Raw genomic sequence first — 27,379 nt, 5'->3', positions numbered from 1 at the left:
CATCGAATACTTCACTGCCGGGTGCCGAGAAGGTACCCTCCTCAAGCACAAGCTCCTCTGCGACGAGCCGACTACCCTCGACGAGCTTCTGGACATAGCCGACAAGTACGCCACCGCCGACTCTTCGATGAAGACCGAGCTCCGGGTAGACGCGTCCGGGAAAGTACTTAACCCAGCGCCCAAGACGCCGGCAGGGGATTCCGGCCGACGCCAACACCCGAACGACCAGAAGCGCAAAGGCCCCGCGCCGCCTCCCGCTAGTCGGCAGATGGCCACGGTCGAAGACACGCCGCCTGAAGGGCGGCCCGCGCCCAAGAAGCCCAAGGGCGGCCGGCCGGCTTGGCAGCCGGCCTTCTCCTACGAGCAAACTCTTGACGCCCCGTGCAAGTTCCATAGCGGCGCGAAGCCGTCCAACCACACAACCCGGAAGTGCAATTGGCTCACCCGAATCTCCAAGGGCGAAGGGCTCGTGCTGCCTCCGCCTGCCAGCCCGCCGCCTCTGCCTCCGCCGCCTCCGGCCGCTCGGCCCGCAGTCGGAGCCGTGCACGACGAGTTCCCCGACGAGCAAGCATCCTACGTCATCTTTACAAGCCAGCTCGAAGACCGGCGCAGCAAACGCCGAGAGCACCAAGAAGTCAGCGTGGTCGCTGCTAACCCCGCCGGACACATGCATTGGTCAGAAAAGCCCATTAGCTAGAGCTGGGCCGATCACCCAGAGGTGATGTCGTCTCCCGGCTCTTACGCGTTGGTCCTGGAGGCCACCCTCGCGACGGACAGACGCGTCGCCCACTTCTCCCGCGTGCTGATAGATGGCGGGAGCAGCATCAACATCATGTACCATGATACCCTGGAGAAGCTAAATGTCAAGATGAAGCAGCTCGTGCCAACCCGGACAGTGTTTCATGGCATCGTACCCGGCTTGTCCTGCGCCCCCATTGGCAAGATCAAGATTGATGTACTCTTTGGGGACAAGGAGTATTTCCGCCGGGAAGCGATCTGGTTTGAAGTGGTGGACCTGGAGAGCCCCTACCACGCGTTGCTTGGCTGACCCGCCTTGGCCAAGTTCATGGCGGTTCCCCACTATGCATACCTCAAGATGAAGATACCAAGTTCCAAGGGCATCATCACCATAGCCGGCGATTACAAGAAGTCTGCCGAGTGCGCTGCAACCAGCAGCCGGCTGGCCGAGTCCCTTGTGATTGCCAAAGAGAAGAAGACGCTGGACCGGGTCGTGGCCCTGGCCAGCAAGCAGCTGAGCCAGTCCCCCGACCCCAAGGAGTATGATGCCCAAGGATCTTTCCAGCCGGCCAAGGAAACCAAGAAGATACCCCTTGACCTCGAGCACCCCGAGAGGTTTGCCGTCATCGGGGCAAGCCTGAACAGCAAATAGGAAGGCGAGCTCGCCAATTTCCTCCGTGAGAATCGGGACATCTTTGCGTGGTCCCCCAAGGACATGCCAGGTGTTCCGAAGGATTTCGCCGAGCACAAACTACATGTCCGAGAGGACGCGAAACCAGTCAAGCAGCCCCTCCGCCGACTGTCACAGGAGAAGAGAAGGATTGTAGGGGAGGAGATAGCCCGGCTTCTGGCAGCCGGCTTCATCATGGAATTTTTCTTTCCAGAGTGGCTTGCCAACCCAGTCCTCGTGCTGAAGAAGAATAACAAGTGGCGCATGTGTATAGACTACACAAGCCTCAACAAGGCCTGCCCCAAAGATCCCTTCGCCCTGCCAAGGATTGACCAAGTGATAGACTCTATGGCCGGATGCGAGCTGTTGAGTTTCTTCGATGCTTACTCAGGATATCACCAGATAAAGCTAGACCCGGATGACCGCCTGAAGACCGCCTTCATCACGCCATTTGGAGCTTTCTGCAACCTGACTATGACATTCGGCTTGAGAAATGCCGGTGCCACTTTTCAGCGCTGCATGCAGAAGTGCCTCCTCACGCAACTCGGCAAAAACGCTCACGTCTACGTGGACGACATTGTGGTGAAGACGGAGAAGCACGGCACCTTGCTGGAAGACCTGGAAGAAACATTTGAGAACCTGCGCCGGTTCCAAATCAAGCTCAACCCCGAGAAATGCATGTTCGGAGTGCCAGCCGGCCAGCTCCTAGGCTTCCTGGTCTCCGAACGCGGCATCGAGTGCAACCCAGTGAAGATCAAGGCCATCGAGAGAATGGCGATCCCTACCAAGCTTCGAGAAATCCAGAAGTTCACCGGATGCTTGGCCTCCTTGAACCGCTTCATCAGCCGGCTTGGAGAGAAAGCTCTCCCCCTCTACCGCCTCATGAAGAAGAGCACTCACTTTGAGTGGAACGACCAGGCTGACCAAGCCTTTCACGAGCTGAAGAAGATGCTGGCCATGCCGCCTGTCCTAGCGGCGCCGACTGAGAAAGAGCCCATGCTCCTTTACATTGCCGCAACCAGCCGGGTGGTCAGCACCGTCATCGTAGTCCAACTCCCAGAAGAAGGTCGAGCCCAGCCGGTCCAGAGGCCGGTGTATTATTTGAGCGAGGTGCTGTCCGCCTCAAAGCAGAACTACCCGCACTACCAGAAGATGTGCTACGGCGTGTACTTCACCGCCAAGAAGCTGAAGCCCTACTTTCAAGAGCATCCCATCACGGTCGTATGCACTTACCCGCTGGCTGAGATCATAGGCAGCCGGGATGCATCCGGCCGGGTGGCGAAGTGGGCATCGAGCTGGCCCCTTACACGATCTTCTATCAGCCCCGCACCACCATCAAGTCCCAAGCACTGGCCAACTTCCTCGTCGACTGGGCCGAGACCCAGTACCTACCGCCGGCTCCCGACTCCACTCATTGGCGCATGCACTTCGACGGGTCCAAAATGCGCACCGGCTTGGGAGCCGGCGTCATCCTTACCTCTCCCAAGGGCGACAAGCTCAGATACACGCTGCAGATTCACTTTGCCGCCTCCAACAATGTAGCCGAGTATGAGGCGCTCATACATGGGCTCCGGCTTGCCAAGGAACTCGGCATCCGCCGGATTCTATGTTATGGTGACTCGGACTTGGTGGTTCAGCAATCATCCGGCGACTGGGACGCCAAGGACGCAAATATGGCAAGCTACCGCTTCCTGGTGCAGCAAATCAGTGGATACTTTGAAGGATGCGAGTTCCTCCACGTACCGCGAGCCGACAACGAGCCAACCGATGCCCTGGCCCGAATAGGCTCCACTCAGCAAGCAATACCAACCGGCGTCGCTCTACAACGCCTCCTCAAGCCGTCCATCAAGCCGTCTCCAGAATCCGACTCCATCTTCGTACCGCCCGACCCCGACGCGGCCGGGTTCGGCTTGAAGAACCAAGCAGGCAACCCGGGGACTTCAGTACTCGGCCCGGGGACTGCAGTAGCCGGCTCAGGGACTGCCGCACCCGGCCCGGGGACTGCGGTAGCCGGCCCGGGGACTGCACCAACACAACAGCCGGCGGCCGACTCCAGCACTTCATCACCCAGCCCGCCCACCCTGGTGGCCGTAGCCACATTGGCAGTAGGAGAAGTCGCAGCTCCGTCATGGGCTCAGTCCATCCTCAACTTCCTAGTAAACCAAGATCTTCCGGCTGACAAAACAGAGGCGAGACAAGTCCAACGTCGAGCCGGAGCATACACGATTGTCAACAGAGAACTCATCAAGCGCAGTGTCACTGGAGTCCTCCAACGGTGCGTCGAGCGAGAGAAGGGCATTGCAATCCTCAAAGACATTCACCAAGGAGAATGCGGCCACCATGCGGCCTCAAGATCACTTGTCGCCAAAGCTTTCCGCCATGGCTTTTTCTGGCCGACTGCTTTGGATGACGCCAAAGAATTAGTTAAATATTGCAAAGGCTGCCAACTTTTCAGCTCCAAGCAACACATGCCGGCTTCGGCACTCAAGATCATTCCCCTCACCTGGCCCTTCGCCGTTTGGGGACTGGACATGGTGGGCCCATTCAAGACGGCGTGCGGCGGCATGACACATTTGCTCGTCGCCGTGGACAAATTCACCAAGTGGATCGAGGCAAAGCCGATCAAGAAGCTGAATGGGCCGACTGCTGTGACATTCATCGTAGACATAACAACTCGGTACGGCGTACCGCACAGCATCATCACCGACAATGGCATGAATTTTGCGAAAGGAGCCTTGGCACGTTTCTGCGCTGCACAAGGTATCCGGCTGGACTTAGCGTCCGTCGCCCACCCGCAGTCAAACGGCCAGGTCGAGCGAGCTAACGGCCTCATCCTCTCCGGCATCAAGCCCCGACTGGTCGTACCCCTGGAGCATTCAGCCGGCTGTTGGCTCGACGAGCTGCCGGCTGTCCTTTGGAGTCTGCGCACTACCCCAAACAAGTCTACCGGCTTCACCCCTTTCCTCCTCGTGTACGGTGCGGAGGCGATCATCCCAACCGACATCGAGTTCGACTCGCCCCGGGTAACCATGTACACGGAAGCGGAGGCCAAGGAAGCACAAGAAGACGGTGTCGACCTGCTGGAAGAAGGCCGGCTGTTAGCCCTCAGCCGGTCTGCCATCTACCAGCAGGGGTTGCGCCGCTACGACAGTCGGAAGGTCAGGCCAAGATCCTTCCAACAGGGCGATCTTGTGCTCCAGCTGATCCAGCGAACAGCCGGCCAGCACAAGCTCTCGGCCCCTTGGGAGGGCCCCTTCGTCATTAGCAGAGCTCTAGGCAACGACTCCTACTACCTAATCGACGCACAGAAGCCCAAGGCACGCAAGAGAGACGACTCCGGCAAGGAGTCGGAACGACCATGGAACGCCAACCTCCTTCGAAGATTTTACAGTTAAAATGCAGTATGTACCACGCTAACTTTTGTACTAAGTATGAGACAATAGGCCCCCCGAGGAGGGCTCGGGGACTGCCATTTTTTATCTATGAATGAAAAGTATCATGCGTACGACCTTGTCTTTTCATTTATTCATTCCGTCCGGCACCGGGTTCGACTAGTCGGCCCGGGGACTGGCCGACTGGAGTTATATTAGAAGTCCTACCCGCGGTCAGACAAGTAGTGTGCCGACACCCAGGCTTAGCTCTTGCCAAAGTCGCAGTTCAAAGAACCGGCTGTTCGGCTGGCAAGAGTCAAAAGCAGGAAAGGATGCGCACACGAAAAATGGCCAGGGACCAACGGACCGATATAACAAAAGCCGGTTTGCTGCCTACCGCCGACCGACTACCAGAGTAGCCGGCCGGCCGGTTTTCATTCACTTCACTTCAATCCAAGAAAGCTCGAGTACTTGCCTCCCCAAAAGGGGAAGGCAGCAAAGGAAAAAAGCCTAAGGATAAAAAGTGTACGCGAATGGAAACCAAACATGCACATAATAATTTTTACATAAAGGACCTCCAAGAGGCCGGCATCCAACATAGTTTGATACACCCCCTGTGGGTGGAACTGCGAAAGCTTAAAGATTGTTCAAAAGACAACAAGCAGGAAAAATAAAGACGGCAGGTCAAGCTGGCGGAGCGGCTGACGAGCTGGGCTGGTCGGTGGAGACGGTTGCGCCGGCTGAAGGAGCGGCCGGCTGGCGAACTTCGGCTTGATCACCGCCTCCTGCAGAGGGCGCGCTTCCGTGCGCCTCGTTGCTGGAGGCACGGTCAGCTTGAGGCCGGCCGGTTGTTCCACTAGCCGGCTAGACGTCTTCACCGCCCTCTTCCTTGTCATCTTCGCCCTCGTCAATGGAGGCGATCTCCTCGGCCGAGTCCTTGTCCACCGCCGGGTTCAGACCGAACCACTCCTCCGGCTGGGCAATGCCATCATCATTGATTTCAGGCGCGAAGACACTGATGTCGGTACACTCGGCGATCGTCGAGGCGCGCTGGGCGATAGCCGGCCGCACTTCCTCCAGCTCCGCGTCGGCCTCCAGCCGGCAAGTGCGTAGTTGGTCTAGGCTCAGCCCTGGGTACCAAGCGCGGACGAACTCCAGCGCCCTCCCGGCTCCAAGACGGGCCGCCGACGCCTTCCAAGCTTCAAAACGGCCGACTGCGACCTCCAGCCAGTCGGCGGTCCGGCTTGGGTGCGGGGGATCGTCTCGCCGGGCCAGAGGGCGGCCAGCACCTGCGCCCCGGCACATTGAAGCCGGCGAAGCATCCGGTGAGCCGGCTGCAGCCGCGCTTGGACGGCCAAGAGCTGCTCCTCCAGCGTCCGATTTGCGCCCGGCGCGATGTCGACTCCCGCCTGATGGCGCACCTCGCGATGAGCCTCGATGGTTTGGGCGGCAAGGGTGGAGTGGCCGATAAAGTAGTCTGCACAAGAAAACGGGCGGCAGCACAAGTCAGGCCAAGACCCCAGGCGGCCAGCAGGCAGAAGAAGGGCGAGAAAGGCGGCTTACCATCGATCAATTCCTCGATGCGGCCGAAGCCTTCATCCAGCGCCTGACAAGTCTCAGCCCAGCTCGTCGCCTCGGTCTCAAACTCTGCCTTCAGGGCGGCCTCGCTGTCCTGCGCTTTCTGCAGGGCCGCCTTGTGGCTCTCTTCCTGGTCGGCCAGCTTCTTGGACAGGCGGTCGCGCTCCTGGACCAAGGCGGCATACTCAGCGTCCCTGGTACGAAGGGCGGTCTGTGCCTCGCCGAGCTCCCTCCTCAAGTCGGCGTTGGCTCCTGCAAGAACAAAAGACAAAGAGAAAAAACCAATAAAGGAAAGGTTGTCAAGGAAGATCCGACCCGACTGCTCAGCACTCGGCCCGAATCTCGGGGACTACACCCAGTGGGTGCGCTGACGCACCCCCACGGGAAACAGATAAGAGCGAGCACTTACTTTGGCTGTTGGCCAGGTCGTCGATCTTCCGACCCAACTCATGAGCCTGGGAGTTGAAGGCGGTAGCGCGAGAATTATGATATTCCTGGAAGTTGAGATAGAAAGCAAAGATAAGATGGTCGTCAAGAAAGATCCGACCCGACTGCTCAGCAGTCGACCCGAATCTCGGGGACTACACCCAGTGGGTGCGCTGACGCGCCCCCACGAAAGAAATCAAGAAACCAGAGCGGCCAAGAGCAAAAAACTTACCCGGATGGCGGCCCGCGTCGACAGGAAATCCTGGGTATATTGCTGCAGAAGGGTGGCCTAAGCCTGAAGCCGGCTCCGGACCTCTTGGGCCGCCACATTCAGCTCGCCGGTCCCCCCGCTGGGAGTCCACCCGGACGTGGCGGAGCTGGCCGCCTCCAAAGCCTCCGCCGACTGGCCGGCGCCCGTGGCTTGGCGCGATTCCGGCGGAGCGGCGCTTCCCCCTGCGCGCTAACGCGTCACCGGCTGTATCTCGAGGCCGGCTCCGACCTCAGGTACGCCCCCGGCCGGCTCCTCTGGCGCCGCCGACGACTGGCCGCCTTGGCCCGTTCCAGTCGGCGCTGCCGGCGGCGTCCTCCCCGCGAAGACCTCGAAGAGCTCCTCCCTTTGCACCAACGGCGGGTCTTGGATGATCTCCTCCGCCAGGGGCAATGGGATGTCCGGGGCCACGGTTCGGAGGGGGATGGCGAGCAGCGGGGGCTGGTTGCGCGAGCCCTCCGCCTCCGTCTCCGCGGTCGCCCGCTCCGCCTGGGCCTTGGCTGCCGCGTCGGCCCGCTCCTTCGCCGCCTGAGCGGCCTCCCGATCCGCCGCCTCCCTCTCTTCCCGCGCCTCACGAGCATTCCGCTCTGTGGCTTCCATGAGGTCGGCGCGGGGATCCACGCGGCGGGGGCCTGAAGACCCTCCAGTCGGCCCGACTACGGAACCGCCTAGGCCCCGCTCAAGGGAAAGCGGCGCCCTGTTCAGAAAATGGAGAAAAGTCAGGAAGAATGATCGGACAGAAGAAAACAATAAAAACATGCACACAAGCAATTGATGACTTACGCCGAGACCGCCTGAGGCTGCTTCACCGCTTTCCGGAAGCGAGCCGCCTTCGCGGCCGCCTCGTCTCGTTTCGTCGCCGCGGCGGAGGCTTTGGACTTCTTCGGCCGACTGCCGAAGAGAGTTGACGCGGCCCGGCGCTTCTGAGCGCCGCCGCCTGCAGCCGGCGCGGCGGACGAGCCCGCGCTTTGGCGGTCGGCCGCCGGCTGGCGACACGGGACTTCTTCGGCTTCAGCATCATCCAGCCAGTCCTCGAAGCTGGCGGAGAGCCCTGTGCCTCTGGGCTCGGCGTTGTCCCCCACGACGGCGTCTTCCATGGCGGCCGCCCCCAAGTCCGGGTCGTCAACGTCGTCCACCGTGCGGTCGGGGGTGTGCTGACGTTCAATCCCTGCCGCCCCGGCCGGCGGCGGAAGAAGAGGGTTCTGCTAAAAGAGCCGACTGATCAGAAGCCGGCCACCATGGAGCCGGCTGACAACAAAAAGAAGATAGAGAGAGAAGCTTACCACGGGCGGAGGATTGGCGCGAGAATACGGCGCCTTGCCGTATTGCCAGTCCCCGGCGAGCTTGCAGTTGGCGATGTAATTGACCATGAGCGCCACCTCCGCATGCGGCATTTCCCATGTGCTCAGCCGGCTTGGGTCGAAGCGGCCGCTCATCTGACACAACATGTGGGGCTGGCTTTGAAGAGGAAGAATCCGACGCTCCAGAAAGGCGGCCACCAAGTCGGATCTGCGCAGGCCTTCCGACTGGATCATCACCCGAAGCCAGGCGATGGCAGAGTTCCCGGCCTGAGACAGGGACCGGGACCGGAAGCTCCAAGAGGGCTGCCTCCCAGTCGGCGGGCCGGCTACGTAAGCCGGCAGATTGATTTTTTCTCCTCTCGGGGGCGAGCCGGCGTTCTTCACGTAGAAATACGACCTCTGCCATACCTTCACCGACTGGATTAGGGGGATGGGCGGGAATGGATTGTTCTCGCCTGACCTCCTCATGGCGATGTAGGCTCCGCAGGGGGCGGGCACGCCGGCGACGACGGTGCCGAGCTTGCTCTGGAAAACTCTCCCCAGAGCTCCAGCGTGGGGAGCACGCCCAAGAAGCCTTCGCAGAGGGAGACGAAGGCCGACAGCAGCATCACCGCGTTGGGCGTGAGGTGATGCGGCTGTAGGTTGTAGAACTCGAGGAAGGAGCATAGAAATCCGCTCGCCGGAAGGCCGAAGCCGCGCAGGAAGTGCGAGCGGAAGACGACCCGCTCGCCTTCCTCCGGTGCCGGCGAGATCTCATTCTCCGGCGCCAGGCGAACCTGCACGAGGCTGGCGTCGGGCAGGCGCCGCGTCTGGCGGAGGAACTCCACATGGTTGTCGTGGACATTGGAGCCGTCCCATGAGCTTGACAGCGCCATGAAGCAAGACGATGTGGGGGTGCTGCGGTGAGAAGCTGCGACGGCAGCGAGAGGAAGAAGAAGGAAGACGAGGAGGGGCGGAGTGTGGGAGGGCGAGCGAACCACTGTGTCACATCCCTAGTTATGGTATGACCTAGGCTAGCCCTTCATGCTTGCATCATGTTTAAACTCCATTTAAATTTGAAATGGGGATTTGTGAAACCCTCAGAAATCATTTTTGAAAATGACCCACATAAAAATTGCTCCAAAAGGGTCCAAGAAAATGTTCATGTCTCTCTCTGAAAATATTGGTGAGAGGTAAAATTCAAACCAATATCTTCAGGAGCTCATAAATATTTATTTTGGCCATTTGGAATTAATGCATAATTATTTGCATTGGATTTATATTTGTTATATATTCAAATATACTCCAATAATTCTGATTTTTACTGTGGGGCTTTGGAATAATCCAATTAGTTCCTACAATAATTTTCAGAAGAATATAAAAGTGATTTAGTATTTTATTAAATCAGAACAAATGTCAGAAAAATAGAAAAGAAACAGAAAACAGTTTAGGAACTTACCTGGGCTTCTTACCTGGCGCCTCTGGCCGGCCCATCCCTGTTCTGGCCCAGCCCACCAGGGGCATGGCCGTCTTCCTCCTCTTGCCAGTAGGTAGAGGGGAAGCTGTGCCCGACGCCGTGCGCGCTGGCACGCAGCTGCCTTCCTGGCGTCCTCCTCGTCGCCCTGGAACGGCCGAACGACGCCACGCGCCGCCCCATACCCCTCTCACTCCCCCCAGCTCTCTCCTCTCCTCTCCCTCGCTCTCTCTCTCTCACGACCGAGCGCCACCGCCGCCACCGGCCACTGCTGCCGCGGCCACAGCCACGGCCTTGCCTCCCCGACGCGCTCCACAGCTCCTCCGTGGTCCCCTCTCCCTCCTCGTCAAGCCACAAGACACCGGACGCCCTGTGGAACCGCCGTCACCATCATCTTCCTCCTCGGACGCCGCCGATCGCCGACTCCGATTCGCCATCTTCAGCGCCTCCCCGAGCCCACTGGCCTGCTCAGCAACTCCGCCGTGAGCTCCCCTTCCTCCTCCCCCTAGCCCCGTAGCTCGAGCGTCCCCCTAGCCCTGCCGGCCACCTTGGCCGAGAGCTCGGCTCCGCCGTTCATGGCGCCACCGTGGCCAGGGGCCGAGCCAGCCGCAACTGTGCACGTCGTCGTGCTCCTGGTGACGCCAGGAACCCGTAGAGCCTCTCCGCTCGCCTCCCCGTGCCTTGTAGCCTCGAACTCGAGCTCCGGCCGCCGCCGCGAGCTTCGCTCCGGCGAGCTCCGGCCACCCCACGGCCTCCCGCGTGTCCCACTGGATGCGCGCGAGCCTTGGCATCGCGTAGGTGGCCTCCGCGGCCCAAATGGTCACCGGAGGACCAAATCCGAGGCCCTCCGCCGCGTTCTGCCTCGCCGGCGGCTAAACGCCGGCGGGCTGACCGTGTTTGACCCCCCCCCCTAGTTGACCAGTTTAACCCGTATGGGTCATTGACATGTGGGGCCCGGTCCTGTTAATTTTTAGTTAGGATTAGTTTAACAACTAATTAAACCCTGATTAACTAACTGGGTCACTGATGCGTGGGCCCAAACCCATTAGCTAAATAAGTTTAGGTTTAATTTAATTTAGGATTAGCCACAGACACTAACGTGTGGACCCCACACGTCAGGTTTGACCTGGTCAGCCGCCTTTGACCTGCTGACGCAATGTTGTTGTCATACTGATGCAATATATCTTTTCTGGAATTATAATAAATCAGGAAATTCTAGAAATTGATATAAACTTCAAAAAGTCATAGAAATTCAACCGTAGCTCAGATTGAAATAATTTATATATGAAAAATTATCAAAAAAATTCAATCTATCCATCTGTACCATTTTCATGCATGACAAACCAACCTATACATGCTGTATATGTGAAAACACACTTATGGCATATTTAAGAGCTTATTTTGGAGTTACATTTGAATCTTTAGTTCAAATGGACTTTAACCAAATGAATGCTAGTTGCATTAGCTCAAACAACATCACATATTTATGCCATATTCATGCATCATATTGTTGCATATGATTGTGTATTGATTGCCGACACCGTTCCTTCTCGATAGGTCCTGCTCCGGAGACCGATCCAGAGTACCTGTCAGAGGAGCAGTGCATCCCTTGTTGATCTACCAGGCAAGCAAACCCCCCCTTGTTCATTCCGATACAATCCTACTCTCTCGCTCCTGCTCTCATTTATTGCAGTAGGACAACGACGATTCAACTGCTACTTTATGCCGCGGTAGTTGAACCCATTCCTTTGCATGACCTGTCATTGCCACAGTAAATAGTTAAAACCCACTAGCATGTGTAGGAGTTGTTTGAGCCATGTGGTGTACCTACCATGCCATGCCTGCTATTGCTTAGAGTTGTTTCAGGTCTGATTCATCGGGAATGAATTGGAGTGTTATGATATGTTCTGGTGCTGAGAGTTAAGCGTGTGAACACGATTTGGTAAAGGTAGCGGTGAGAGGCCATGTAGGAGTACATGGTGGGTTGTCTCATTGGGACCGTCCTTAAGAACTGAGTTCTGTGTAAGTTGTCCAATGACTAGCTACTACCACACATTGGGCTCCGGGCGCTCCAAGCTCTCTCGACTTATTAACCGCCTTGAACTCTGTCCAGGAGTTGCAAATAGTTTCTGGTATTTGTAGGTAGTGCTATTTTTCTACCGAGTGGCACCCGGCAGGGTGGACTTGGGACAGACTAGGCACACGTGGCCCGGTGTACCGAGTGGCACCCGGATGGTGGGCTCGGGAACCCTGTACACATCGTTTGGGGCCGTGAGCGAAACCTCGTCCGGATCTCCTTGCGGATGGAACCCGAATAGGCGATAAACCTGGACTAGAGTCTTGTGTGGTTAGTCAGGTCGTGGCCGACACCCTCGCCAGGCTTCCGCTTGAAGGTTGCCGAGATACATGACGTGTATATGGTGATAAGTGGTGAGAGCGTGTGTGATGAAGTACACCCCTGCAGGGTTATCATGATCTATTCGAATAGCCCTGTCCTCGGTTATGGACTTCTTGGATGCTTACGTGGTACATAGACAACTTAAAGTGGATACTCTAAAATGCTCAAGATAAGTGTGAGTGCTATGGATGGCCTTCTCGTAGGAGAGACGGGAATGAGGCCATAGTAGTGTATTGATGTGGTGATTAGTGGACTCGTGTGCGCTGCCTCATCTCAAAGAAGTTTCTCGTTGTCGTAGAACAGGATAGCCACTGAGTCAAAGCTGGCTTGCTGCAACCAAGCCCCACATTACCTTCTTGATACAAATGCATATATGATAGGATCTGATGTAAGTCTTGCTGAGTACCTTTGTACTCACGTTTGCTTTATTTATGTTTTGCAGATGAGACATCTGTCTTACTAGTAGTTCCGCTTGGACTTCGACGAGTAGCTTGTTACCTCAGCTACGATCTTGTACCCTTGGGAGGGTCTTGTAGATAGTCAGGCTTCTCAGCCCTTTTCTTTTGTAGTTGTCTGTACTCAGACATGTAATGCTTTCGTTGCTTGTATGCTCTGAATGATGGGTCATGTGACCCCTGTTTGTATTTATGCTATGTGGCTCTTTTGGGCCTTTGTCTATATGAGTTTGCGTTATGTTGTGATGCCATATTGTACAACACATACTTGCATGTTATGCGTACGTGTAACGTGTATTGCTATGTGTGGGATCCGACAATCTAGTTGTTTACCCTTGGCAGCCTATCATATGGGGAAATGTAGTCTAGTGCTTTCTGAGCGATAGTAGTCCGCTACAGCCCGGTTCACCGGAGTCCTGCTAGCCCAGCACTACTGCTCAGGACGCTTGACTAGCCGGCATGTGTTTCACTTCGTTTCTGTGTTTGTCCCTTCGGGGAAATGTCACGCGGTGACGACCGGAGTCCTGCCTAGCCTGCTACAGCCCGGGTTCCCGGAGTCCTGTCAGCCCAGTGCTACAGCCCGGATTCACACGCTGCTGACCGACACGCTCGATGTGAATCATGTATGCCTGTTCCCATAGGTTAGGGCCGCTTTGGATTCACGACTAGCCATGTCGGCCCGGGTTCTTTGTCATATGGATGCTAGCGACACTATCATATACGTGAGCCAAAAGGCGCAAACGGTCCCGGGCCAGGTAAGGTGGCACCCGTGGGAATACCGTGCGTGAGACCGCAAAGTGATATGATGTGTTACATGCTAGATCGGTGTGACTTAGGATCGGGGTCCCGACACTCTGCCTCTCCCCCTCCTCCCCCTACTTGTAGGCTCGGGTGGCGGAGCCGAGGAGGCGCGGTGTGGGGGAACGTGGGGATCAATCGTGCCCACTCCCCCCACGTCCCGCGTTTATTACGCCCTAACGGCGAAATAAAGACGCCACAGGAAGGCGAGCGGTCCACCTGGGCCGCAGAGGATCAGCGCTCGGGCCGAGGCCAAGGAGTGGTGGGCACGCGCGCGAAGGCGTCGCGCGTGCGTTGGCAGGCTTCCGCTGCCGCGTGGCCCACGGAGGGGCCCGCGGTCAGCACGCGGGTCAACCACCATCCCGCCTGCGAGATACAGGAGCTCTCTGAAATCGGCCTACACCAGCAAAGCCGGCTCCTCAGAGTAAGAAGCTGACCAAGCTTCTCGTCCCTCTATCCGCCTCGAAGCTCGATCAGCTTCGGGGACTACTGTCGAAGTAAATAGCCATGGGTAGCCTAGCCGGCTTCCCCTGGCCCTTCTGAAAAAATTACGAGCCTGTCCGGCTCTCGAAGAACCTAAGACCTGGGGCCGCCTTCCCTTTGCCGGCCATCATCCAGGCCGGCTTCGGGAGGTGGCCCAACCTTTGCCCTCATGAAGAAAGCCATGGGAGGGCCGACTTCGAGAGGCCGGCCGCAAGAAGGCCGACTCCAAGAAGCCTGCTCCCATAAAGCGGTCAAGACCGTACCCTCAAAGTTTGCATCCACCCAGCGATGATGAAGCGGGGCGTGGCTACAGTGAAGCCTGCCACCCCCAAAACCCGGAGCACGACCAGCACAGTGCGCCGTACGGGTGACCACCACCCGCCCGGTGCGGCACTGTTGCCACGGCGACCATGACGCCATCCACGATGGGCCACCAGCGTGGCCCACGAGGCGGTGGGTCCCCTCGGGCAGAGAGACGCCCAAAGGCGGCCACACCTCCTCCCAAGTCGGCCAGAGAGAGAGCCGGCTCCCCATAGCCGGCTTGCCATCCTCCTCGAAGGAGACGCCCCATTAAGGAGACAAGACACGGTGAGGCTACAGTAATCGCCCGCCGGGCGGCGGTACTGTAGCCACGCTTACCACGACCAAGCCCGCGTCATCAGAATAGAGCAACAGTAACCAGCCACCGACCAGGCCCTAGACGGTGGGGCCTGCTTGTCGACCAAGGAGCCGGCAGTCGGCGGGACCCACCAGTCGGCGGGCCCCAGCAGCCGGCGCAGAAGTCGGCGAGCGCAGTCACAGACGGCTGGGCCCCGCGCCTAGCCGGATTACCATTGTACCCCCGGGGGGTAGGCCTATATAAACCCCCCGGAGCACCCATGCAAAGGGTTCGACCCCCAACTAGTTTTAGACACCTTACGAGGAGAAGCAAGCTAGCCGCACCCTTCTTCCTCCTTCCACCAAAACAGCTCAAGGAACATTGTGTAGCTACTTATCCATCTAGTGATCATGCGGAGACCCCGCAGAGCAGCAGTAGGGGTGTTATCTCCACAGAGAGCCCCGAAGCTGGGTAAGATCCGCGGGCGTGCATGTCTTCGCCTCATCCCGTTTCCAGGCACCGGCGATATCTTATTGGCTCCCACAATGATAAGCCACCCGTTGGCATATGTCGCACCTACCACCCGACAGGTTGTCTCCCAACAAGCGCTTCTCTTTTATGCCTATTAAGCTAGGCGTGATGATTCAATGATGCTCACATAAAAGGTAAGAATTGAAACATAAAAGGAGCATCATGAATCATAAGACTAGCACATTTAAGTCTAACCCACTTCCTATGCACAGGGATTTTGTAATCAAACAACTCATGGGAACAAGAATCAACTAGCATAGGAAGGCAAAACAAGCATAACTTCAAAAATTTCAACATAAAGAGAGGAAACTTGATATTATTGCAATTCCTACAAGCATATGTTCCTCCCTCATAATAATTTTCAGTGGCATCATGAATGATTTCAAAAATATAACTATCACATAAAGCATTCTTTTCATGATGCATAAGCATAGAAATTTTGTCACTCTCCACATAAGCAAATTTATTCTCATCAATACTTGTGGGAGCAAACTCAACAAAATACCTCTCATGTGATTGGAAATTAAAATCATGATGACAAGTTTCATGTTCATAATTATTCAATATAGCATACATGTCATCACCATAATCATCATATATGGGAGGCATGCAATCATCATAATAAATTTTCTCATCAAAACTTGGAGGACTAAAAGTACCATATTCATCAAATATAACATCCCCAAGCGTATGGCTTTGCATATCATTAGAATCATGGATATTCAAAGAAATCATACTAGCAATATTGCAATCATGCTCTCATTCAAATATTTTGTGCCAAACATTTTATTGACTTCTTCTTCTAACAATTGAGCACAATTTTCCGAACCATCATTTTCAAGGAAGATATTGTAAAGATGATCAATAATAGGATGCAACATAAATTCCATTGTTTGTAGTTTTCTTTTATAAACCAAACTAGTGATAAAACAAGAAACTAAAAGATTCAATTGCAAGATCTAAAGATATACCTTCAAGCACTCACCTCACCGGTAATGGCGCCAGAAAAAAGCTTGATGTCTACTACGCAACTTTATTGTTGTAGACACGTGCTGGGCCTCCAAGCGCAGAGTTTTGTAGGACAGTAGCAATTTTCCCTCAAGTGGATAACTTAAGGTTTATCAATCTGTGAGAGGTGTAGGATGAAGATGGTCTCTCTCAAACGACCCTGCAATCAAATACAAGAAATCTCTTGTGTCCCCAACACACCCAATACAATGGCAAATTGTATAGGTGCACTAGTTCGGCGAAGAGATGGTAATAAAAGTGTAATACATATGGTAGAAATATATTTTTCTAATCTGAATAAATAAAAACAGCAAGGTAGCAAATAGTAAATGGGCACAAAAATGGTGTAGCAATGCTTAAAAATGAGGCCTAGGGTCCGTACTTTTGCTAGTGCAAATTCTCAACAATGCCAACATAGTTGGATCATATGATTATCCCTCAAAGTGTAACGAAGAATCATTCCCGAGTTTCTATTAGAGGAGAACAAAAGATAGGAATTGTTTGTAGGGTATGAAACCACCTCAAAGCTATTCTTTCCGTTTGATCTATTCAAGAGTTTCTACTAAAATAACATGAAGCTATTTTTTCCGTTCGATCTATCCTAGATTTCGTACTAGAATAACACCAAAGCAAATTCATATTCATAATACTCTATCCACACAAAGAACTATAAAGAGACCCCAAAGTTTTCGTTGGAGAAAAGACAATAAAAACATGCATCAACCCCTATGCATAGATTACCCCAATATCACCGCGGGAATCCGCGAGTTGAATGTCATAACATATATCAAGTGAATAAATAAGATACCCCAATGTCACCTCAAGTATTCATACCGCGAGACATATATCATGTATTCTCAAATCTGAACATTCAATCTGACATGACAAAACTTCAAAGGGTGAAGATTCAATTCATCACAACAAGACTATAGAGGAGAGAAACATCATATGATCCGGCTATATTAACAAAGCCCATGATATAGATCATGAGAGAGAGATTAAACACATAGCTACTGGTACAAACCCTCAGCCCCGAGGGTGGACTACTCCCTCCTCATCGTGGTGGCCGCCAGGATGATGAAGATGGCCACCGGAGATTATTTCCCCCTTCGGCAAGGTGCCGAAACGGGTCTAGATTGGTTTTCGATGGCTACGGAGCCCTGCGGCGGCGGAACTTCTGATCTAGGTTAACCCCGAAGGGTTTCAGAATATTTGGGAATTTATAGTGCAAAGAAGGGGTACAGGAGGCCACCGAGGTGGGCACAACCCACCTGGGCACGCCAGGGGGCCCTGGCGCGCCCTGGTGGGTTGTGCCCCCCTGGGGGCACCCCCTAGGTGCCGCTCTAGCCCAATGGGTTCCTTCTGGTCCATAAAAAATCAACAAAAAGTTTGGCGGTGTTTGGACTCCATTTGATATTGATTTTCTCGATGTAAAAAACAAGCAAAAAACAGCAACTGGCACTGGGCACTGGGTCAATAGGTTAGTCCCAAAAAATGATATAAAGTTGCTCTAAAATGATTGTAAAACATTCAAGAATTATAATATATTGGCATGAATACTTCATAAATTATAGGTACGTTAGAGACGTATCAGTTCTACTGGTTCGATAACCTTGGTTTCATATCTAAGGGAAATACCTACCGCTGATGTGCTGCATCATCCCTTCCTCCGATGTAGCTTCAAGCGACATCAGCTGCTCATCCAGAAGCTCAAGGCTCACTCATCACCCATTACCTACACCATGGTTATGTAGCAACAGGGGGTATATGCAGCATCTACAAATTGACCGGGCAAATGTAACACAGATTTCTCAGGTGAAGTGGGAGTGGTGGGAGTGACTGGAAGTGTGGAAAAAGGAAAAACATTCTCATCTAACGCCACATCACGAGAAATATAGACGCGGTTAGAGGGAACAAGAAGACACTTTACCCTTTATGAAGAGAACTACAACCAAGCAACACACACTATTTAGACCGAAACTCCAACTTGTGTTTGTTATATGGACGAAGATGTGGCCAACACGCACACCCAAAAAACTTGAGAAACGTATAATCAGGAATTTCATTCAGCAAGAGTTCAAGTGATGTTTTCATCTGACAGAGTCGTGTAGGAAGCCTGTTAATGAGGAAACGGACGGTGGAAAAAGCATCACTCCAAAACCGGAAAGGAACGGAGGCATGAGCAAGCAAGGTGGGACCAGTCTTCCGCCCCTGTCCCGGCCACCGCCGCCTCTCCGTTTCCGTCGTCTCGCCCACTGGCCTCCGTGGTTGGTGCCTCCATGGGCACTGCCGCTTCCCTGCATGGCCCGTCACCACCGGTTCCCTATGACACTGCCGCCCATCTACGACGCTATCATTCCGTCCCCGCCTCCCGGCTTCGCCCCGGCTCCACCGCCGGCCTATGGGCCTACCGCCGCCAACCCCTAGCTGGGGTACCACTAGCCCTACGTCGCTCTAGCCGCAATGGTGGCCTCCTATGGTGCTCCTCCACAGCCGCCGGCTCCTGGTGCCGCCGTGGCCAACCTGTGGTTGCCTTACCCGCTGCCACATGCGGTGCCCTAGCTGCGCCACCAGCGCCCTATGGCATCTCTGCACCATCGGCATACGCCGCCTAACCGTCGACCCCGGCGACTCATGGTGCTTCTTCACCATATGAGGCGCCCTATGGCGGTCCCTCAATGGAGTTGGTGCCTTCTTCAGTACAACCAGGAGTTACTTCGCCTCCGGGCTTCTATGCGCCACCGCTGCCTTCAGATCATGTCGTGGTGACTGCGCCATTTTACTTTGTGCACCTCATCTCGGTGAAGCTCACGACAGATAACTATCTGTCATGGCGTGCTCAAGTACTGCCGCTTCTTCACGGTCGCTATTTGGAGGGTTGTGTTGATGGCACACTGCCGTGCCCTCCACCATATTATCCGGCGCATCATGCTTGGGTGGCCCAGGATCAAGCCATCCTCTCTGCTATCCAATCCTCTCTCACGGAGGGAGTCTCGTCATTGGTCATCTTCGCCGCTACGTCACGGGACGCGTGGACGGCCCTTCATACCAGTTTCGCTTCGCAGTCCCAGGCACGTCCTCATGCTATTTGCACTGCGCTTGGGGAGTTGAAGCTTAACAACCTCACCGTCACTGACTACTTCAACAAGGTGATGGGTATGCCTGACACACTTGCCTCCATTGGCAAGGCTCTTGGTCCGGAGGAGATCACCTCTTATGAGCTCAATGGACTGGATGACGACTATGATAATTTGGTGGAGAATATCAATGGTCGCAACACTCCCATCCAGCCGCGTGAGCTGTGCGCGCGTCTTCTTGTCAGAGAACAGTGTATCCAGGCTCGCCGCTCTACGCCGAGTTTCCCTTCCACCAACGCTGCAATGTGTGGCAAGGGCAAGCCCTACAAGCCACCAAAACCTCCATCGGCCGCACCCAACCTGCGGAATTCCACTACTTTCGCGGGCGGGCGCGTCCGTGCCTGTTTCCCCTCATGTGGTGCTCAAGTCCCCTGCCGGCTATGTGGTCTTGATGGCCACCTTGCTTCCCGAGTTCCCATTATCATCGTCGCTTCAAGCAATATTTTTTGGGGATCGAGAACAATGGCAAGGGTAATGAGAAGTAGGCTGCCCTGGCGAGTCATGAGTAGGGCCACACTCCTTCCTATCCCGTTGATGCATCATGGTACATGGATACAGGAGCTACCAATCACCTTATGAGTGAGATGGTCAAGCTCTCTACACAGGAGTCGTACGATGGACATGATCAGGTTCGCACTGTTAATGGGGAAGGTATGCACATCTCACATATTGGTCAGGCTTCACTTCTCATTAATCGATCTAAACAATTGCGTCTACTAAATGTCCTTCGAGTACTCTCTGTTTCACGTAGTTTGCTATCAGTTCCTAAACTTACTCGTGGCAATAATGTTCTTGCTGAATTTCATCCTTTTCATTTTTTTGTTATGGACAGGGATACGAGGGATGTACTTCTTAGAGGTCGACTACGCAACAATGGTCCACTTAATGTGCCACCAGCTCTGATACCATATAAAACTTAGGGTTGTGGGAAACTGCTCAACACCCTAAGACGGGTGTGGCTCTTTATATATATAGGGGTACATCGTGTGTACAAATACAATATACAGTTACGTACAGAAACTCTATGTAAATATATAGTCTAACATACGTAAGTCTCTGCCTCTCTCTTGCCATCTTCCGATTTTTTTTGATGTAATTGTGATTGATCAAACTGACGTCATTAGCTTTGATTTAAACTTGATAAAGCTTTCCCTGTCTTTTCTCTTTGGCATGAGATCTCACAAATTTTAGAACTGACTACATAACTTTTTTTAATTGTATCTTTTTGCGTGGTTTTTTCAATTGTATTGACCCAATATTTTCCTTATGCCTGCACAACTTCCATGCTCATGTTTTTTTAACTACAGAGTTATATTGCCTGCCATTCAACTATTTTGTTCTTGCAGCATTCAACAATATGTTATTCACTTGTTTAATTCTTGGGAACAATTCAACATTTTGCTATTTTATTCTATTTTGGTCTTGGCAACAATTCTTTAAGTTTTGTGCAATTCTACAAATTCACAACTGGCCAGTTCTGCACATTCCTGCACATGCACAAATTCTTTGTTCATTTTTGGACATGCACAAGTTTACTAGAACACTCATTCAAGCAAGTAACTGGAACATTTGCCATTTAAATGTGCTTAATGACTTAATTTCTGGACATACACTCATCCACGCAAGTGACTAGAAGAATGCATGAGAGGTCATCATCCTGAGACCAATGATGCGAGTGCTGAGGGAGTCCTGGATTAGGGGGTGTCCGGATAGCCGGACTATACCTTCGGTCGGACTCCTGGACTATGAAGATACAAGATTGAAGACTTCGTCCCATGTCCGGAAGGGACTTTCCTTGGCGTGGAAGGCAAGCTTGGCGGTATGGATATGTAGATCTCCTACCATTGTAACCGACTCTGTGTAACCCTAGCCCTCTCCGGTGTCTATATAAACCGGAGGGTTTTAGTCCGTAGGGACAACAATCATACCATAGGCTAGCTTCTAGGGTTTAGCCTCCTTGATCTCGTGGTAGATCTACTCTTGTACTACCCATATCATCAATATTAATCAAGCAGGAGTAGGATTTTACCTCCATCGAGAGGGCCCGAACCTGGGTAAAAACATCGTGTCCCTTGTCTCTTGTTACCATCTGGCTAGACGCACAGTTCGGGACCCCCTACCCGAGATCCGCCGGTTTTGACACCGACATTGGTGCTTTCATTGAGAGTTCCTCAGTGCCGTCGCCATCAGGAAGGATGCCTCATCCCGTCTTTAAAGACGACACCGTTGCTAAGGGAGCTTTGGCTGTCGGCCAAACTCTCCGGCTAGGTGGTTTCCTTATGACCGCCTGTTCGGCTGCTGCGCCGATGATGACCTCTCGGGTCATCGAAAGCAATCTTCACGTCAGCTCGGAATTCGCCAAGCAGCTAGATCCACTGGAGCTCTCTTCCCTAAACGAGCTCTTGGATCGCATCGCCGCCCTGGGAGTCGCTACGGATTACGACCAGATTGGGCCTAAACCCGATCTGAGAGAGATTAACTCTCCCCGGGTCACCCATCACGTTGCCGTGGTAGAGGGACAGTGCGGCGACCCTTCATCTATCTTAAGGACTAGCTATGTCCAGATTCCCGATCCTTCCAAGCCGGATACCCGCGGAGGGGAGGACATCACTCAAGACCTGAACTTAAAGTCAGGCGACGGGCTAGATTCATTGGACAGCATCCAAGAATCCAAACTTCCGAGTTCGGAAACTCCTTGGTCCCTGGGTCTCAGATTGGGTGAGGTTTCGGATTTGATTCCACCCACCCGTACATAAGCGATCTATCCCAAATTAGGCAAGAGCCCGAAGAAACAATACATCATTACTGGGCCAGATTCCTCCTGGTTATGAACAGGATAAAGGACTGCCGCGAGGAAGACGCAATTTCATTCTTCTGCAATAATTGCACGGACAAGGGAATCCTCAACGCCATAAGTCACCGTGATATTACACGCTTCGCTAACTTGGCGTCCATAGTACGAAAGTAGTGTGCGATGGAAAGCGCCTGGAAAACCGAAAAAAAAAATTGGGACAATCCGGCCCTGAATACAAACCCAGTCCGAAATAAAAGGGTGCATCATCGCCAGACACCCGGGTTCAATACCAAAAAGCAAAAACCCTCTACAGGGCACGAAACCGTACTGGAAGGATGGCTTAATGGACCCTGTAAAATTCACAGTGCAGAGGGCGCCACACCAACTCACAGCCTTAGAGCATGTTGGATACTCCGGCAGGTGGCAAAAATTGGCGAAGATCTTCTAATTCCAGAAGCCACAGAAAGCCACCCCAGAGACACCAGTACGGTATTAACAGTCTTCGAGACTTTCGCATCAAATAATATGCGAAAAAGAACACTCCGCATCCTTGCCGAAGTCTACCAAGTAGCAACAATAAACCCATGGAGTGACACGGCTATTACTTTTAACGCCAGCGATAAACCTAAATTCCGAACAGCCCAAGCACCAGCCGCATTGGTCCTCAGTCCAATAGTGGACGGCTTTCGTCTTACCAAGGTACTCATCGGTGGCGGCAGCGGATTGAACCTCATTTATGAGGAAACCCTTCAAAAAATGGAAATAGATTGGAACCACATTGAGCGAAGCAGCACGACCTTTAGAGGAATAATCCCCAGTCAGGAAGCGCGCTGTACAGGAAAAATCACACTAGATGTGGTGTTCGGCACGCCGGATAATTACAGGTCCGAAGAGGTCACGTTCCAAGTGGCCCCGTTCAGTAGCGGATATCACGCTCTGCTAGGGTGGGAAGCGTTTACAATCTTCCAAGCAATACCCCATTACAGGTACATGAAGCTCAAAGATGCCCGGGCCTAACGGAATCATCACTCTCGCTAGTGATCCAGACATAGCACTTCGCGCCGAAAACAAGACAGCCGCACTGGCCCTCGAGGTGCTATCCGAAGCCCTAGCGGCTGAGGAACTGACTGCGCTGCGCTCCATGGTGAATAGGGACGATGTGATACTCAACAAAAGATCCAAGTCCACCTCCTTTAAACCGGCGGACGAAATAGTCAAATTCCAGGTTCATCCAACGGACCCCAATAAAACAGCTTCCATCGAGGCATAGTTAAACCCTGATGTAGACGCCGCACTGCGAGAGTTCCTACGAGAGAACTGGGAAATTTTCGCCTGGCACCCTTCAGACATGCCAGGAATCCCAAGCAGGCTGGCCGAACACAGCTTAATATCCTAAAAGGATTCAAGCCAATCAAACAGGCTCTTCGGCGTTTTTCCGAACCTAAGAGAAAGGCCATGGGAGAGGAACTAGCCAAGCTATTGGAGGCTGGATTCATCAAAGATATAAAACACCCGGACTGGCTAGCAAACTTGGTGATGGTACCAAAGAAGGACAAATCCTGGCGCCTGTGCGTTGATTTTAAAGACCTTAACAAGGCTTGCCCAAAGGATCCCTTCCCTCTCCCCCGCATCGATCAAATTATCGGCGCTACCGTAGGACACGATTCGTTGTGTTTCCTCGACGCATACTCCGGCTACCATCAAATAAAGATGGCAGAGTCAAACCAAGCCGCAACGGCATTCATCACACCATACGGCCCATTCTGTTTCAACACAATGCCCTTCGGGCTCAAAAACGTCGGCGCAACATATCAGCGCATGATTCAGACACGTCTGGCAAACCAGATCGGCAAAACAGTGGAGGCATACGTAGATGATGTGGTCGTTAAAACAAGACATGTCGAATCTCTAGTAGACGACTTGAGGCTAACATTCGATAACCTACAAACATACGACATCAAGCTCAACCCGGAAAAATGCGTTTTCGGTGTTCCAGCCGGAAAGCTCTTGGGCTTCATTGTATCTGGTAGAGGAATTGAAGCAAATCCAGCCAAGATCCGAGCTCTGTCACAATTGGATATCCCGAAGGACCTCAAACAAATACAAAAATTAACCGGATGCGTGGCGGCTCTAAGCCACTTTATCTCCCGCTTTGGAGAAAAGGCCCTACCCCTTTACCGCCTCCTTCGACGCACCGAACACTTCGAGTGGACGGATGCAGCCACGGCCGGACTCGACGAAATAAAAGACATCTTGGCAACAAACCCAGTCCTGGCCGCGCCAAACATTGGCGAACCAATGCTATTATACATTGCAGCAACACATCAGGTCGTAAGCGCAGTGCTCGTCGTCGAACGAGAAACGGACGGACACAAATTCCCCCTTCAAACGCGGGTCTACTATGTGTCCACTATCCTTACTCCGTGCAAGTCACGGTACCCGCATTATCAAAAGATTGCGTACGCGGTATTTATGGCATCCCGGAAGCTGCGACACTACTTTCAAGAGTGTTCAATAACAATAGCCTCAGAAGTGCCACTTAACGGTATTATAAACAACCGCGACGCGACGGGCTGGATTGCAAAATGGGCCATTGAGCTCCTCCCGTTCGACATAACTTACAAACCACGGCGAGCTATCAAGTCGCAAGTTTTGGCCGACTTCGTCGCGGAATGGACGGAGGCCGAACTCCCTAAAGAGTACGGCACGTATTCAAACTGGGTCATGCACTTCGACGGCTCCAAAATGTTGGCCGGTCTAGGGTTGGCATCGTTTTGAAGTCCCCCATAGGATACACAGTTCAATACGTACTCCAGATAATTTACACAGACTCCAACAATGCAGCCGAATATGAGGCCCTTTTACATGGTCTCCGGATGGCAGTATCCATGGGCATTCAATGCCTAGAGGTGCGCGGGGACTCGAACCTCACAATATCCCAAATAAATGAAGACTTTGATGCCAAGGATCCAAAAATGGGAGCTTATCGCAACACCGTCATAAAAATGTCAGCTCGGTTCGAAGGGCTCGAATTTTACCATATAGCCCGGGAAAATAATCAGGCGGTAGATGTCCTGGCACGCATCGGCGCAAAACGCGATGTAGTCCCCCCCAACATCTTCTTGGAAAGGCTGTTCAAGCCATCCGTAGTATGGGAAGGGGAACCTGGCAATAACAGTCCGGACCCAACCGCACTGCCCGACACCGAACACTCTGACATAATTGGAGGCTCTGCCAATGAAATAACACCTTCAGCCCACGTAATAATGGCCGTCATTGCCCCGCGGACAGAACCATTCCTCGCCTACCTTACTAGGTAGGAACTCCCTGAGGACCAAAATGAGGCACGCTGCATAGTGCGGCGATCTAAAGCCTATAAAGTCCATGAGGGAGAGCTTTATAAGAAAAGCACTACCGGAGTCCTTCAAAGGTGCATCTCCGAACAGGAAGGGCGGAACCTCCTGGCTGAAATTCATGCCGGACTTGGCGGTCATCACGCTGCAGCTCGGTCCCTTGTAAGCAAGGCCTTACGTATAGGCTTTTATTGGCCGATGGCCCGGGCAGACGCCCAGGACTTAGTCCAACGATGCGTCGGTTGCCAGCTTTTTGCAAACCAAAGCCATATGCCACCCACCACCCTCCAAACTATCCCCATCACTTGGCCCTTCGTGGTCTGGGGGCTTGACATGGTTGGACCCCTTAAAGGCGGAACCCACAAGAAAAAATACTTACTGGTCATGGTGGATAAGTTCACCAAATGGATAGAAGTCAAGCCTGTTAAGACGGCCGAATCCGGACCGGTGATAGACTTTATATCCGGGGTTGTACACTGTTACGGCGTCCCCCACAGCATCATCACTAATAACGGCATGAACTTTACGGCCGACGAGGTAAAACTCTGGTGCAAAAACATGGGCATCAAGCTCGATTATGCTTCCGTCTATCACCCACAAACTAACGGCCAGGTCGAACGTGCGAATGGTCTTATCATGAGCGGCATCAAATCCAGATTAGTGCGGTCCCTTAAGGAATCTAATATGCACTGGGTAGAGGAGCTCGACTCCGTACTCTGGGGGCTGTGGACCACGCGAATCGCACCACCGGATACACACCATTCTTCATGGTGTATGGCGCAGAGGCAGTTTTGCCCTGCTGCATAATTCATGACTCACCTCGAGTGCGTGTGTATGAAGAAAGAGAAGCCGAGCTCGATCGGAAGGACAGTTTGGACGCCTTGGAGGAAGAGCGTGACGTGGCAAAAGCCCGTTCTGCATTCTATCAACAGCGGGCTCGAAAATACCAAAGCAGAGAAGCACGGGCCAAAATTACAACGTTGGCGAATTAGTTCTACGCCTGCCGGACAAGAAAAAGGACAAACTCAAGCCCAAGTGGGAAGGTCCCTTCATAATTGACCAAGTCCTGACTGGTGGAGCGTACCGCCTGCGAGATGCATCGGATAGCCGACTCGAGCCGAACCCATGGAACGCAGCCCGTCTCCGAAGATTCTATGCCTAGCGCCGAACTCTGTGTTCGTCTCCTTCCTCTGTCCATTTTTTATATACTTTCTGTCTTACATTTCTCTCCTTCTCCCCTCTCTCTCTCTGTTATAACCTTTAAAGGCTCATAAAGTGACGCGCTATCCGCGCTCATTAAACCTGGGGGCTTCTTTAAACAGAAGCTTATTTATATGGGCTTCATGCCCAACACATGTGTCACACTTCCGCATGTACCTTTTATTCACCATTATATGCATCGATATGACTTAAGTTTTGGCCAAGCTGGGTTACCTGGCTCCTGTGCTTACCCCTACGTTCCCGATTATTCGGCTAGGTGGTAAAGGGAGCACCTCTGCGATTGTTACTGCCGGGTCAGCCGGATATGTACCTCAGACTGGGTGAAGCCTAAAGCTAGCGTTCTTAAGGGAATATTCGGTCGGTGAACTAAAGATGATCTTTTTTCACTTATTTATCTATACGCTCCCATATGTTTTTCCTACGTCTCTTTTTGCAGAATGGACATGCACTTTAGGGCATGCCTCCTAGGGAAAGGAACCCCTAACGGAACTATTCTCCCTAGAAGATGTTTCTTACTAACCATGTAATATAACATAACTAGTTGGGCACTTGTCTGTTCAAGCACTAATGACCCCTATGCCTGGTCTCCATGCATACCCCGGTTCTTATATAACCGCGAGGGTATTCGGACACACTCCGGACCGTCAGGTCCCGAGGTTGAAGCGAAAAGGTCGGCCATGACAAATGATCTAGAATCCGGCTAGAAGGCATTACACATGTCAATTAAAATTACATAGTCAATCTGACTGATTGTATTCCTCTTCAATACCATCTAACAGGCTGTCTAGCTTACAGTCC

Source organism: Triticum urartu, chromosome 2 (genome assembly GCF_003073215.2).
Source record: "Triticum urartu cultivar G1812 chromosome 2, Tu2.1, whole genome shotgun sequence".
Classification (NCBI taxonomy): Eukaryota; Viridiplantae; Streptophyta; class Magnoliopsida; order Poales; family Poaceae; genus Triticum; species Triticum urartu.
Note: the sequence above shows the minus strand (reverse complement) of the source record.